Raw genomic sequence first — 15,576 nt, 5'->3', positions numbered from 1 at the left:
TCTACTAGTAGAACCATAACGAGTGGTGTACCCCAAGGATCAGTCTTGGGGCCTCTACTGTTTGGGATACACTTGTCTAAGGTGCTAGCCACAACCAGTGGTCTCTGGCTGGCCAAGTTTGCAGATGACTGCAAGCTGGGTGCTGTCTTAAAATTCCCCTAATGATGTGAACATCCTCCAAGAGGACCTTACCCAAACTAATGACTGGTGCCAGAAGCATGGCCTCAAAATGAATGCCAAGAAATGCATCATTATCCCCTTGGGGGGGAAATGTCATCCCCACTAATTATCACATTAATAACAATGTACTAAGCATGCAATTAGTTGTGAGGTACTTGGATACTCAGGTTGATAGCAACCTGACCTTTGACCACCATGTTGCCTCTGTTGTACAGAAGGATTTCTACATGGCCCACCGCATAAATAAGGGTATTTCATCCAGGAACAAGGAGGTCATAACATCACTGTACTCCTCCCTTATCAGACCCATTATCGAGTACAATGCCCCCTTCGGCATGTACCTTGTCAAGCACATGCAGCAGCTGGAGAGGCCACAGAGGTTCCTGACCAGGAAAATTCAGGCTCTCAAACACCTATTCTATACAGACAGGCTAAAAGCCCTGTCCCTCTATTCAGTCTCATACAAACTGCTCAGAGAGGACCTGTATCTGGCATACGAGACCATTTCAGACCTAACCTTGATGGATTTGCTGCATATCTGTAAGACAAACTCCATTCGTGCAACCCACATGCAAGGCCTTAACCTGGTCTGTGACACTAATAGAACTTGTTGGCGGGACAGATTTGTGTCCCAAAGACTGCCCCTCTGTGGAATTGACTCCCTCTCCATGTCAAGCAGAGTACCTCTCTAGCCCTCTTTAAGAGGAACCTGGATGACTGGATGGGAAACAGAAAATATACCCCTGGGATCCCACCTGTATCCCTGCTGGAGGGAAACAGGTGCTGACTTTGAGGGAACATGGGCAAAATTCTTGGCTAGGCTTATAAGGGCCTCTGGGCCAATAGACTAGTATCATCCTATGAATCTATGAACCTATGATTATGTTGACTTTGAGAGGAGAATTATTTATTTGGTAGGCACAGGGGAGTTCCTGTTTCCCAAAGACTACAGATTTGCATTTTTGTACTTTTAATGTTTAGTCCATGATCATAACACCTGGAAGTAGTGTTCATTAGGTCTTTTTGCAGGATATGGGTATTAGATGGCTAGTTAATGATTGTGTTGAATGTGTACTCATTAGCAAACTCTGTTAACCAGACTCCCTTGATGTAAGCTTGGACATCAGCAAAGTATATGGCAGAGAGGAGTGGACCTAAAATGTAAGCCTGTAGTATGTCACTACCAATAAGCTTTTAGAAAAAATTCTGCCCCTAACCCTATCATTCAAATTCCTTCTGTGAGCAGGTAAGTTTGTCAGTAAAATCAGTGTATGGGATAGTACCTAAAGCTTTAGCAAAATCCATGTATGCAGTGTGTATTGATTGCCCAGTATCTAGTGCTACAGGTACCTTCTTGAAGAAGTCCATCATATATAGTAGACAGGAACTATCTTCACAAACCCAAGCTGCTTCAGGTCAAAGGATTGTAGACAGCAAATAGTTTTGTTTTAAATTCCATAATAACAAATTCCATTATCTTAGGAAAAAGACTGAATAGTAAAGGGGAGCAGGGAGGGGAGATTGAGGAGATGTTGGAGCTAAATTTACCTGTGAGTATATTGGTAATGTCCTTAGGGTCATAATAAGTGGCACCATTTTAGACTAGCTCCACACTTTGTTGACTTTTACTAACCACTGAGATTCCTAAAATAATTAAAGAAAGTTTTTATGGTCATCCTTGGAAGAAGTAGCAATGCTAAGTTAATAACTGGCTTTGCAGGCTTTAGTCTTATCCTGTGTTGTTTGCTGACCTTTTTTGATATGTCTTGTAGGATGAGGAGGTTTGACTTTATTCCTTAGTGCCAGAAGATTTTTTCTTTTGCTGTAGAATTTATTTATACGGGGTTTCCATCAAAGGAGATAGTTGTTAAACTTGCAATAATGTCTTGATGAACAGGGAGAGATGCTTTGATGCAATAGTTGGAGGGAGTAAAAGTCATTAATATAACCAGCTACTTTTGTTACAGCATCCTCTGGGGGGGACATTTAAATTTCCTTAGACTCTCAGATTGCACTAAGAGGTTTGCCTTGGAGTTATCCATGAGTTCACTGGGGGTTGTTGAATTCTAGGGTTGGGTTGGGTTCTTAGGGAAAATATCATGACTTGGTAGCCAGATTTGATTCTGAAGAGGTAGTCTTTAGGTATTAGTGAAAATAAGATCAAGGAGGTTACATTCCTTGGTAGGAGACAGCACTAACTGATTAAGGGAGTTGGCATTTACAAGTATGAGGAACTGCTGTGCATATTTGTTGTTTGTGGTATATGATTGCCAGTCAATGGGCAGGCGGTTGAACTCACCAAAGATGTCTGTGTTAGATTCTATAGTTAAGGACTCAGATTTGCTGAGGTAGGGGTTGTGGGCAGCAGGAGACATAGAATGAGCTCTGTAGATGGCAGTAATGTAGCAATTAGACTTGTTTATTGACACTAAGATATCCTGTAGTTTAACGTCATTGTCTTGCTGGATTAGCCATGAGAAGAAGCGAAGAAACGAGAGGTCCAAACATCTCAGAAGTAAAATGTAGTTTAATATAAAAAAGAGCAATAAGAGCGCAAACCTTCAAGTCACACAGACTCTTTCGCAATGCATAAACAGATTAAATAATTTCTTTCCAACTAACACCTATATTTATTTAACAAGCCATCCTATCATAAAAAGATCTCTTATCACGACATTTAAAAACATAATATAGTAGAAAGATATAGCAAAAAGTATAATAATTATCATACTAGAAACCAGTATATTAGATATAAAAATAAAACTATATATATATATATATATATATATATATATATATATATATATATATATATATATATAAAACTTCTCACAACTCAGATTAGATCATTAAACATAACTTTGTTTTTAGGTTTTATACCATTCAGTATGTTAAGCCCTGGTGGTAAATCAGCTCTAAAATAATTACTCTGTTTATGCATTAAGAAAGAGTCTGTGTGACTTGAAAGCTTTGATCTTTTATTGCTCTTTTATATATTAAACTACATTTACTTTAGAGATGTTTGGACCTCTGTTTTCTTTGCTTCTACACAGATTTTCTACCATTGTGTCCATTCAGCTGCCTTGTTTGGTTTTTCATTCTGTTTTGGATTAGCCATGAGGTAATGGGATTTCAGTTGAATACTGATAAGACATCTCTGGATACACCACCTTTTCTTACAAGAGTGTCTAAATGAATGAATGAATGAATGAGAGGGACTAAACCCAGGAAAGAGGAAATGCATTTAGTTCATGGAAACAAGTTTCAGTAACTATATAGATGTGCATCTGCTCTAGGGTGAAGAAGGCTTTGAGGCTGGTCCGTTTTTTTTATGGACTTCCAGTGTTTATGTATTCCCAAACTGATACATGCTTGAATGTGAATTGTTAAGCTCAAAGTCATACCTCAGAGACAGCTAATCATCACTCTATCCTTTCAGAAAAGTCTAGGAGACTGACTGAATTAAAAAGCACTATGGGGTAGAAAGTGTCTCTGACAATATGCATAGGCCCTATAGTGAGAAATTTAGGCCATCTCTGATTAAGCTGGAATGAATGTTACTATCCAAGTTGACATATATTGAATCATCCTAAAATGGTAGGAATTACCAAGCCGTTTGTTAATGTCAATCTGATTGTATTCTGACATCATTCATGTTGATGACAATATGCTGCACAAGATTAGTGGGTGCCCAGCCTTATGTCATACATTCAAAGTTTAGTCATGTCTCACATAATCACCTCCCCCCCCACTTCCAGGATGGAGCATCTAAGATCCTTCATTCTCACTTGGACAATGACTAGGTTCTATGCATTCTTGAGGAGAAGGAATCTAAAGGCCCTAGTGATATCACAAATTCTAGCACCTGAGAGATGCTAAACATCACTCTATCCTTGCTCAGTCTGGTCAATGAATCATCCTTGTGTCTGACTACAGAGTTACCTATATCAAATGTGTCAGCACACTTTGGTAACCTTAAAGACATATGCATGCTGCTCTGTTGACTCTTGTTTGGAGAAGAAATAATGGTTACTTTTGTGAGTGCTGTGGGTAAGGTGTGAATATGATGTTGAGGTATGGGTCTGCAAGTATTTTTCCTAGCAGGCTTAGTTTATTTGTGTCTTTTGGCTTTTCCCGGTTAGGGGTCGCCACAGCGGAACTCCGGTCCGCTAATGATTGGTAGTGGATTTTTATGTACTGGGTTATCAGCCCTGACGCACAACCTTCAATGAAGGCATGCCCCATTCACGTATGCCCCCACACAGAAGACGCTCTAGCTGAGAATCGAACGGGACAACGTCTTGCTATGAGGCGACAAAGCTAATGGACTTTTTTCAGTATTCAGTACTTCAGCATATGTGGGTTTAGTGTTTGTGCTGAATTGTGGTGGTGTGGGAGTATGTTGCTTACTGAAAACCTTTGCGAGTGATATGGTAGCCTACTGACTGGTTAGGTGTTTACATCTGTCATGAGTGGATTCTGTATCAGGCATAAATAAGGGGTTTTCAGTGAACATAAAGCAGCTGCTACCTTACCAGAAGGTACCAAATGCTAGCAAGCTAGCAAAAGGTAAAGAAAGGGCAGACTGTGGTTCCATGGTAATATAAATTTTGTATGTAAACATAGTAGGATAAATGACAGCAGTCACACCACAGATGTGAATGAATAAAAATCTGAACAAATAAGTAATCAATGTGTCAATGCAAAATCTTTAGACAACAATTAAGATACAAAATACAACTGCTAGAAGGAGTCAGTAAACACTCAGTATAGCAAAGTGACAACCACAGTAACCTAGCACAGAATATAGCAAATGCCCAAAATTAGTCTGCTATAAGCTAGTGAAAAGTGACCAAACCTAGCCTGCAATCAGCTATAGCAAGCAGCAAGGTAAAAATAAAACTGTGCCCTATGAAAAGTACTCTCTGTAAGTAGTTACCAATAGTCTAGTATCAGCCTGGCAAGGTAAAAATGAGCCCCACAGATAGTCTGGAATTTCCACTGTTACCTTTATCCTAAGATGCAAACAACTGAAATACAATTCCAGTGATGCAACAAGCTAAAGTAAAACAGGGAAGATGAAAAAAGAATAAAATTAAATTAAATTAAATTAATACATAAATAAATAAATGAATGAAAATCAGCTCCACAGATCAGGCAGTATATGTAAATGGCCAAAAAGGGAAAAATCAGCCCCGTGAAGAGGCACTCCATATAGTAAAGTGTGGAAAACAACAGTGCTAATTCTAATGAAATGGACAACTGAAGTAGAGCCATTACAACAGCAGTACATATTTCTATGATGTAAGCAAATGGGGTGTAAACAATTGTGGTATGTTTAGTTGAGTACCAATGCTAATTTCAGTGATGCTGGAACATGAACATGAACTATAGTCAGTAAGTTAACAAGTTAATGAGCAAACAGCAATCCTCACACTATTTAATAAGGCAACAGTACTAACTTCTATGGTGTTAGCTTATTAAGCAAACAATAATGTCCAACAGAGTAGGCGCTACAGGGGAAATAATGGACCTACCATAGGTGTTGTGCAACCAGATGTCACAATGCAGAGATTTCTACACCCTTTGAAGTTTCTTTATTTCCCTTGTTTCAAAGTTGCTCTAGGCTATGTAATGTTGCTGGAGGAAGTATTTTACATCCAAAATATACTTTATGTCAGTATTTAATAATATTTACACACACACACACACACACACACACACACACACACACACACACACACATATGCAATTGCATTACTTTTTCTTTGTTTTTCCCCATGCTAAATGCAGCTTTTGAAGCCCTGGTTAGCAAGGGAAATGTAAAATTGCAAGTTCTTGCAACTACTACAACAGTTACTTTTATTACTTGACTTTATATATATAATTTTCCTTTTATTTATTTATTTTTTTATGTTCACAGACTGCTGCATTAACTAGCATAAGCAAGATGGTGACCATTTTTTGTCAATCCATGCTCTGTGGCAGTTTAATATGCTGTTGTGAAACCGTGGACCTGATACCAGGCCCTCCTCCTCTTATATTTTTGGAGAGCATCTCTTCTCCAACAGAGTATCATGTGTAAGTTCTGCCCATTTTACAATAATCAGAAAAATAGTAAGTAGACAGCAATTTCCACTGTGATTTAAATCTGTATGCCACAAGCTTTTTAAGTGCAACCAGTCAAAAAAAACAACATATTACAACAATTCACACTTTTCTGTGATGCAAGCTTCTTTTAATGTAGTTTTCTCTTACAGGCTCATCTTTTTTTCCAAATAATTTTTATTATTTGATTTTGCATAAATAAAACTAAACAAATTATTTGCAATAGCAACAAAATTAACTATATAGTGTCCATAACAATAAATACAATGATAAACAATCAATATTTTTCCAATAAATTATGTAGTTTTTGCCATGCAATTAACTGATGGGTTGTGTTATTTGTTTTCATTTTTATTGCAGATATCTCTTTATCACAAACAGATTTAGCTAGCTGAATGAAATCACAATGAAAAGAATTAGTAGCCTTAGCTTTCCAGTATATCATTATAACTTTCATTGCTATAGCTAAGATTACCCACAAAAGAAGTATTTGATGAGCAGGAATAAGACAGGGAACTGGTACATTGAAGAATGAAAGAATCATTTATAATACAATTATCATTCCACAAAGCTTTGCAAAAATATTTAAAAGCATCCCAAAATGATTTAACCATATTTTGCAATTAATGATCATATGAAACCAATCAGCTTCAGGTGTTAAATCACATCTCCAACACTTAATATCATCATTTTTATAAATTAATGCAACCCGATGTGGAGTTCCTCTTGAAGGACCTCTTGCAGCCCTCTTGCAGGATATAGGTATCAGTCAAACAGTTGATGATAAGATAGAGTTTGCAGTCATCAAAACTTTATCACCCATAGATCCTGGACATCAACATGGGCATCAGAAAAATATAAAATGATGAAGAGGGGACTCAATACAGAGCCACATGAAATGCCACTACTGACAATATTTTAGAGAAAAGTATAACACAAACACTCACTATGTGTATTCTGTCAGTGATCTAATTTGCTATCCCGTGGGTAACATGGGATAATGTTGAAGCAGATGAGCTTTTCAATAATACCAGAGAGTATGGAATAGTGACAAAGGCCTTGTCTATATCCGGGTAGGTAGAATACAGTGACTGACTATTATCCATTACTACAGTCACCTGATTAAAAGTCCACCAAATTCAGTAGACAGGACCTACACTTTGCAAAGCTACATTTATTTGAGTTGAGGGACTGCAGACCAGCAATGTCATTAGCTATGAGTTCCATTGTAATACGCTCCAAGACTAAACAAATTATAGTAGTAAGATTGGTCTTTAGGTTCCAGGGCTGGTGACAGGGACTCTCTTGTGTGGGGCACCAAATGGACCATAATGGCTGTTCTCCAGGCTTCAAGAACATACCTGTTAGAGAGGCTAAGACTGAATAGATTTAGAAGGAAATCAGTGAGACTATGTTTTAGATGACTAGGAAACAACTTGGTATATTGTTAGGATCCATAAAGCTAGAATTCTTAGTTGTGGGGATACCATTTAGGACACATTTCAGAAGTAATCATGGGGGAGGTGGGAACTGTGTAATAAGGGGGAAATGCAGGGGGGTGAGTGGAGAGAAACTGGAACTAAATTTGTCTGTCCTTTAGATCAGAGTAGTTTGTGCCATGTGAGATTAGTTTTGTGTAATATTAGGTATTATTTCTGAGATTCCTAACATAGTTAAAGAAAGTGTTATGATTATCTTTAAAAAAGGTGATCAGACTAGTTCATGCTTAACTTACAGCTACAAAATACAAAGGACAGCTATATTTAAGAGTGATGTTTCAGTCATAACAAACAACATAGATAATGTTTATTGGCAGGGGCACTACACAGATGGGGAGCTGCACGGTCACCAAGAACTGCAGGTAATGCTATCACTTCTTGGTTCACAAGGGGTAAGCATAGGACACCCCATCATCAAACTTAGAGGAGAACTTTTATGGATAATTCCAAGTCCAAAAAGTCAAAACTGTTGCACGGAGAAGCAGGACTCTTGAAAAGCAATGTCCATGTATACTCACAAAGGCTGCCTGTAATGGCACACCATCAACTGTTCTTTAAATTCAAAAGTCAGTTACAAAAAGTCACAACTTGCTATTCAGCACTGTCAGGAACTTCCAATTGCATCAGTTAACTTCACCGAACAATAACTTGTAGACATTCAAATGCAAAGGCTGCCTGTAATGGCACACCATCAACTGTTCTTTAAATTCAAAAGTCAGTTACAAAAAGTCACAACTTGCTATTCAGCACTGTCAGGAACTTCCAATTGCATCAGTTAACTTCACCAAACAATAACTTGTAGACATTCAAATGCACTAATCCAAGCGTTCAGCAAAGTTTAAAGAAAAAGAAAAGTTTAATTAACATCCGGCTAGCGCTTTCAACAAGGTCTTCTTCAGGCCGTTATACAATTTTTCAAAAACTTTCACATACATTTATAGAGGATGTGACATAAACAATCTGATGTCATATCCTGTACAATTTAAAAACAGTTAAAAATGAAAACATTCACCTAACCATTTAAACACTGTGACATTTAAACACATAGCACTCTTGGTAGGAGTAGCAAATATAGCTACTGTTTATAAAAGCATCAAAACTTTTTTGCATCCCTAAAACTATTACAAATAAAATATGTTAGAACTTTAAAACTATAAAACATTCTACTAACCATTTAAAGGCTATTGAGTTAAAATACCTGACTTTTAGTTGGGTATGACTTCTTACAAGCAACATTAGCACATGCGTTGACAAATGCCATAAACTACACTATTATTCGCACGATCATCAACAATTACAGTTCTGTGACTGTTCACACTAAAATACCTTGAAAGACTGAATATTCTACTAAACATTCAGGCATCTTGAAATAATATACCTAACATACCGTTAGGTGTAAAAAATTGTAATATTACCAAGCGCTAAATTCTTGTTACTTATAACACATATAAGACCTACGTGTGTAGGGGGTTTGGATGAAAGAGGGGCACTGTGATACAGATGATGGTGTATGAAACTGGTGAAAGGTCAGTCAAACCAGACAAGGGGGTGGGATAAAATGGGTAAAGGGAGTGGGGGGAAAAATATGTTAGAACTTTAAAATTATAAAACATTCTATTAACCATTCAAAGGCTATTGAGTTAAAATACCTGACTTTTAGTAAGGTATGACTTCTTACAAGCAACATTAGCACATGCGTTGACAAATGCCATAAACTACACTATTATTCGCACGATCATCAACAATTACAGTTCTGTGACTGTTCACACTAAAATTCCTTGAAAGACTGAATATTCTACTACACATTCAGGCATCTTGAAGTAATATACCTAACATACCGTTAGGTGTAAAATTGTAATATTACCAAGCGCTAATTTCTTGTTACTTATAGCACATATAAGTTATGTGTGTGTGTGGGGGGGGGGGCGGGAAGGGAAAGGGGGGAATGTGATACTGATGATGGTGTATAAAACAACTGGTAAAAGGTCAGTCATGCCAGACAAGGGGGTGGAATAGAAAGGGTAAAGGGAGTGGGGGGAAAAAAGGGGGGGGGGATGGGAAGGGGCAGGAAAGCAAGGGATGGTAAATGATCCATACACAAATAGGATCAGAAACTAGGGAAGGAGGCGAGCACAGTGACAGAGTCATGCTAGAAAGTATTAAGCTAAGTGTTGGAATATGACTGGAAAACTAGATTCAGCGAATAGGTTTACCTTTGAGTATGGGCTTGATTGATATCCTGTCATTTAAGCCGGGGCTCCTATCAGCCCTCAATCTAATGATCCATCTCACCTCTGTCTGTTCTGTTTTATTATGCACATCCCCTCTTCTATTACCCGGTTTGTTCAAGTCTATTACTTGAAACACAAAGCTATGTTCCTTTGAGGTATTCGAGACGTGTTTGGCCAGTGCATTGGATAAACATAGCATCTTAATTTTATAGACATGCTCCCTAATTCTCTCTTTAAGTTTTCTATCTGTTTTTACCTGCGTAAAACGCAGGACAATATCATGAGGTGGCCAAATATATAACATGTTCAGAATCACATGTAGCTGGTGATGTAAATGTGAATTCTTGTTTAGTAGTTGGGTGCGTAAATGCATTGGATTCTTTGATATACCTACATTGGTTACATTTATGACATTTCTTTGTTGTATTAATGTTATCACCACTAGGTCCTGCTCTATCTATCCTATTTGGGCCACATTTATTTCATACCACTCACACAAGCATGGCAGATAAAAATGTTGAAAGTTCTTCTATAGAACTACCTTATAATCCGGAAGTTGTTATGAAATCCCAAACGTGTCCTGCAGTTAACAATAGCAGGTTTGAGAATGCTGTTAAAGGTGAGAACAATCCATTACTTAATTACAATTTTTCTGTTGGTAATGATGAGAATGAAAACATATTACATGATTATCAAGGGCTTGATATAATGTTACAAGAGATGGAAAGTGATTTTATGAGGTTAAAACGTCTCCAATTACAGAGACAACATTTTGAAGCCTGTATTGCACGTAAAATTGTTCCCAGGGGGTTGAGGGTTTTGAAAATGCCCACTACTGGAACAGTATACACAGATTTACTATATTCATGGCAACAGATTAATTTAGAAACTAGCTATAAATATATGGAACTGTTGAATACGTATTTTTTGCCCATTGAAAATGCCCTGAGAGATAAAATTAAAGAACAACAAGTGAGTTTACATACATTGTATCCAAAACAAATAATAGACACTAGACTAGACAGGATGTTAGATGGTGTGTTCATATTTGAGAAAAAGTTACTACAACAAAAAAGAGATAAAATTAGGAGGGACACTAACGATTTCAAAAGGGGCAATGTCTTCACCTGGCCTAGAGTGGAGACTTCACTCACAGGGCCAAAGGATGGTAGAGAACAGATGCAAGATAAACTGCACAATACCAGTAGTAACAAGAAAGATGTATTAACAGATACACGGAGTGAAGGAGACCTGAATGTATCAGATATACATAGTAGCAATAGTATAGCTAAAAGAAAAGAAGGTGAACAAGGTCGTATGAAAAACAAAACTATAGTAACATCAGCTTTAATACACCATGAAAATAGACACAATAGTAGTGCATCACCAGTGAGTAATGTACATGATATCTCTGTATTTGAGGAAGCAAACAGACGAATAGATATATGTGAACATATAGAGGAGGGCACTAATAGTACAAATGGTGATAATATGAATAACAGTTTGACCCCGTGCACCATCACTAATGGGACTCCCAGTAAGAGTAATTGCCCACCCCACCCTTTCCCTATTGCCAGTCAATGGAGAGGAGGGGGAGGGGGGAGAGGACGTTCCATAAGCAGGGGGAGACAGAGAAAGAGGCCAGCAGAACCAACTCAAACTGGACCTACATTAAAGAAGATCTGGCAAGGGAACAAAAATCCCTAGTGTGGAATATATCCACCAGGAAATTGACTGAAGAAGAGCAGTTTGTCTTAGAAAAAGGACTAACTTTTATTCCATCGACCAGAAGCGACATTACTGATAGTGTTATTGACTTGAAACTATTTTTTCGTAATTTGCAAATTAAATTACATTTTTATAATTCTTTGGAAACACAACATCCATTCAGAAAACCTAGTACCTATGTTCCTAATTACCATCCCCTCATAGAAGCTTATTCCCAACTTGTTGAACAAGACTTACATAAGAATGATTATGCTAATAGAAGTAAGAGATGGGCTGGTAACTTAAAACCAACCCAAAGAAAAGCACTTACAAGCCTAAAGAATGATAGGACAATCATGATAAGGCCTGCTGATAAGGGTGGTCCAGTCGTTGTGATGGACATGGATTTCTACAAACAACGGATGACCTCAATGTTAGATGACAATAGCTTCTACCAAAAGATTAATACTAATACAGTTGATAGGATTATATCTAATGTGTACAACAGTTTAGATGCTATGTTGAAGGAAGGTAAAATTAATGAGGAATTATTTAAATACTTTATAGTTGAACATCCTACTATACCTATCATTCAAGGTATCCCTAAGATATACAAAGATGGTGAATGTCCACCAATGAGACCCATTGTTGCAGGTAAAGGGTGGATTACCGAGCCCATATCTCTATACTTGGAATCTTTGTTAAGGCCTATAGTTAACAAGTATGAGCATATATTAAGGGATACGAAACAGTTTTTAATTAAACTATATGAGGAAATGGTCGAAACCCAAAATAAGCATGACATACATGATAGGTTGTTAGTAACATTTGATGTCCAGTCACTCTTTACAGTGATACCTAATCATGATGGACTCAGGAGGCTTAATAGACGGTTAGAGAAGGAAGGTACTTACTCTGAAGGTAGAATTGAGGTGATTTGTAACCTAATGGAAATAGTATTAATGAATAACATCTTCATTTTTAATGGTCAAATTTATATACAAAAGGATGGCGTAGCTATGGGCACTTCTTGTTCCAATAGCTACACCAACTTAGTTATGGCCGATTGGGAGGATGAATCACTTTTTCAGTTTGATAAATTTAGGAAATATGCCCTCTGTTACACCAGATTTGTTGATGACCTCTTTCTGGTTTGGGGTGGTACAGAGGAGGAATTAAATAGTTTGGAAATTAAAATGAACACGGCTACGAAATTTCTAAAATTCTCTATGACTAAATCGAGAGAAGTTATACCCTACCTAGATGTGTACATAGAAAAGCTTCCTGATGGTTCACTGAATACAGGGGTGTACAGGAAACAATGCTATAGAAACACCTTACTTCATTGCAGCAGTATGCATCCAGGCCATATATTTAGTAATATTATGAGGAGCCAAGTGATGAGAGCATCTAGGTTGAACTCTAACTATCCAGGATTTCTGGGCGAGTTAGACGACTTACGGACTAAATTTTTGGAGAGGTCGTATGCAGAGGATGAAATTGAAGAAAACTTTAGAGGGATAGACAGTCTAAGGGAAGGTAGAGCACATCCACACTTTGCTGTGCAACATGCTGACACATTAAGCCCTGGACATTTCCCCGATAATAGTAATCAGTGTGTTCGGATTCCCATACATTTTACTCAGGATGTAAATAGCATTAAGTACATTTATAAGAAACACTGGGATATCCTTTTAACAGATGCAACCATTTCTAAGATGTTAGGTGATACCCCTAAATTTACATATAAAAATAAAATGAACCTTCATAAGATGTTGTGTGGCCCAAATAGGATAGATAGAGCAGGACCTAGTGGTGATAACATTAATACAACAAAGAAATGTCATAAATGTAACCAATGTAGGTATATCAAAGAATCCAATGCATTTACGCACCCAACTACTAAACAAGAATTCACATTTACATCACCAGCTACATGTGATTCTGAACATGTTATATATTTGCCCACCTATGATATTGTCCCATGCTTTAGGAAAAACAGATAGAAAACTTAAAGAGAGAATTAGGGAGCATGTCTATAAAATTAAGATGCTATGTTTATCCAATGCAATGGCCAAACACGTCTCGAATACCTCAAAGGAACATAGCTTTGTGTTTCAAGTAATAGACTTGAACAAACCGGGTAATAGAAGAGGGGATGTGCATAATAAAACAGAACAGACAGAGGTGAGATGGATCATTAGATTGAGGGCTGATAGGAGCCCTGGCTTAAATGACAGGATATCAATCAAGCCCATACTCAAAGGTAAACCTATTCGCTGAATCTAGTTTTCCAGTCATATTCCAACACTTAGTTTAATACTTTCTAGCATGACTCTGTCACTGTGCTCGCCTCCTTCCCTAGTTTCTGATCCTATTTGTGTATGGATCATTTACCATCCCTTGCTTTCCTGCCCCTTCCCATCCCCCCCTCCCCTCTTTTTACCCCCCACTCCCTTCACCCTTTCTATTCCACCCCCTTGTCTGGCATGACTGACCTATTACCAGTTGTTTTATACACCATCATCAGTATCACATTCCCCCCTTTCCCTTCCCGCCCCCCCCCACACACACACACATAGGTCTTATATGTGCTATAAGTAACAAGAATTTAGCGCTTGGTAATATTACAATTTTTTACACCTAACGGTATGTTAGGTATATTACTTCAAGATGCCTGAATGTGTAGTAGAATATTCAGTCTTTCAAGGAATTTTAGTGTGAACAGTCACAGAACTGTAATTGTTGATGATCGTCGAATAATAGTGTAGTTTATGGCATTTGTCAACGCATGTGCTAATGTTGCTTGTAAGAAGTCATACCTTACTAAAAGTCAGGTATTTTAACTCAATAGCCTTTGAATGGTTAATAGAATGTTTTATAATTTTAAAGTTCTAACATATTTTTCCCCACTCCCTTTACCCATTTTATCCCACCCCTTGTCTGGTTTGACTGACCTTTCACCAGTTTCATACACCATCATCTGCATCACAGTCCCCCTCCCCTTCTTTCATCCAAACCCCCTACACACGTAGGTCTTATATGTGTTATAAGTAACAAGAATTTAGCTTGGTAATATTACAATTTTTTCACCTAACGGTATGTTAGGTATATTATTTCAAGATGCCTGAATGTTTAGTAGAATATTCAGTCTTTCAAGGTATTTTAGTGTGAACAGTCACAGAACTGTAATTGTTGATGATCGTGCGAATAATAGTGTAGTTTATGGCATTTGTCAACGCATGTGCTAATGTTGCTTGTAAGAAGTCATACCCAACTAAAAGTCAGGTATTTTAACTCAATAGCCTTTAAATGGTTAGTAGAATGTTTTATAATTTTAAAGTTCTAACATATTTTATTTGTAATAGTTTTAGGGATGCAAAAAAGTTTTGATGCTTTTATAAACAGTAGCTATATTTGCTACTCCTACCAAGAGTGCTACGTGTTTAAATGTCACAGTGTTTAAATGGTTAGGTGAATGTTTTCATTTTTAACTGTTTTTAAATTGTACAGGATATGACATCAGATTGTTTATGTCACATCCACTATAAATGTATGTGAAAGTTTTTGAAAAATTGTATAACGGCCTGAAGAAGACCTTGTTGAAAGCGCTAGCTGGATGTTAAATAAACTTTTCTTTTTCTTTAAACTTTGCTGAACGCTTGGATTAGTGCATTTGAATGTCTACAAGTTATTGTTCGGTGAAGTTAACTGATGCAATTGGAAGTTCCTGACAGTGCTGAATAGCAAGTTGTGACTTTTTGTAACTGACTTTTGAATTTAAAGAACAGTTGATGGTGTGCCATTACAGGCAGCCTTTGCATTTGAATGTCTACAAGTTATTGTTCGGT

This window comes from Protopterus annectens, chromosome 2.part1, assembly GCF_019279795.1.
Source record: "Protopterus annectens isolate FY-2018-M chromosome 2.part1, PAN1.0, whole genome shotgun sequence".
Classification (NCBI taxonomy): domain Eukaryota; kingdom Metazoa; phylum Chordata; order Ceratodontiformes; family Protopteridae; genus Protopterus; species Protopterus annectens.
This window is presented reverse-complemented; position numbering follows the sequence as displayed.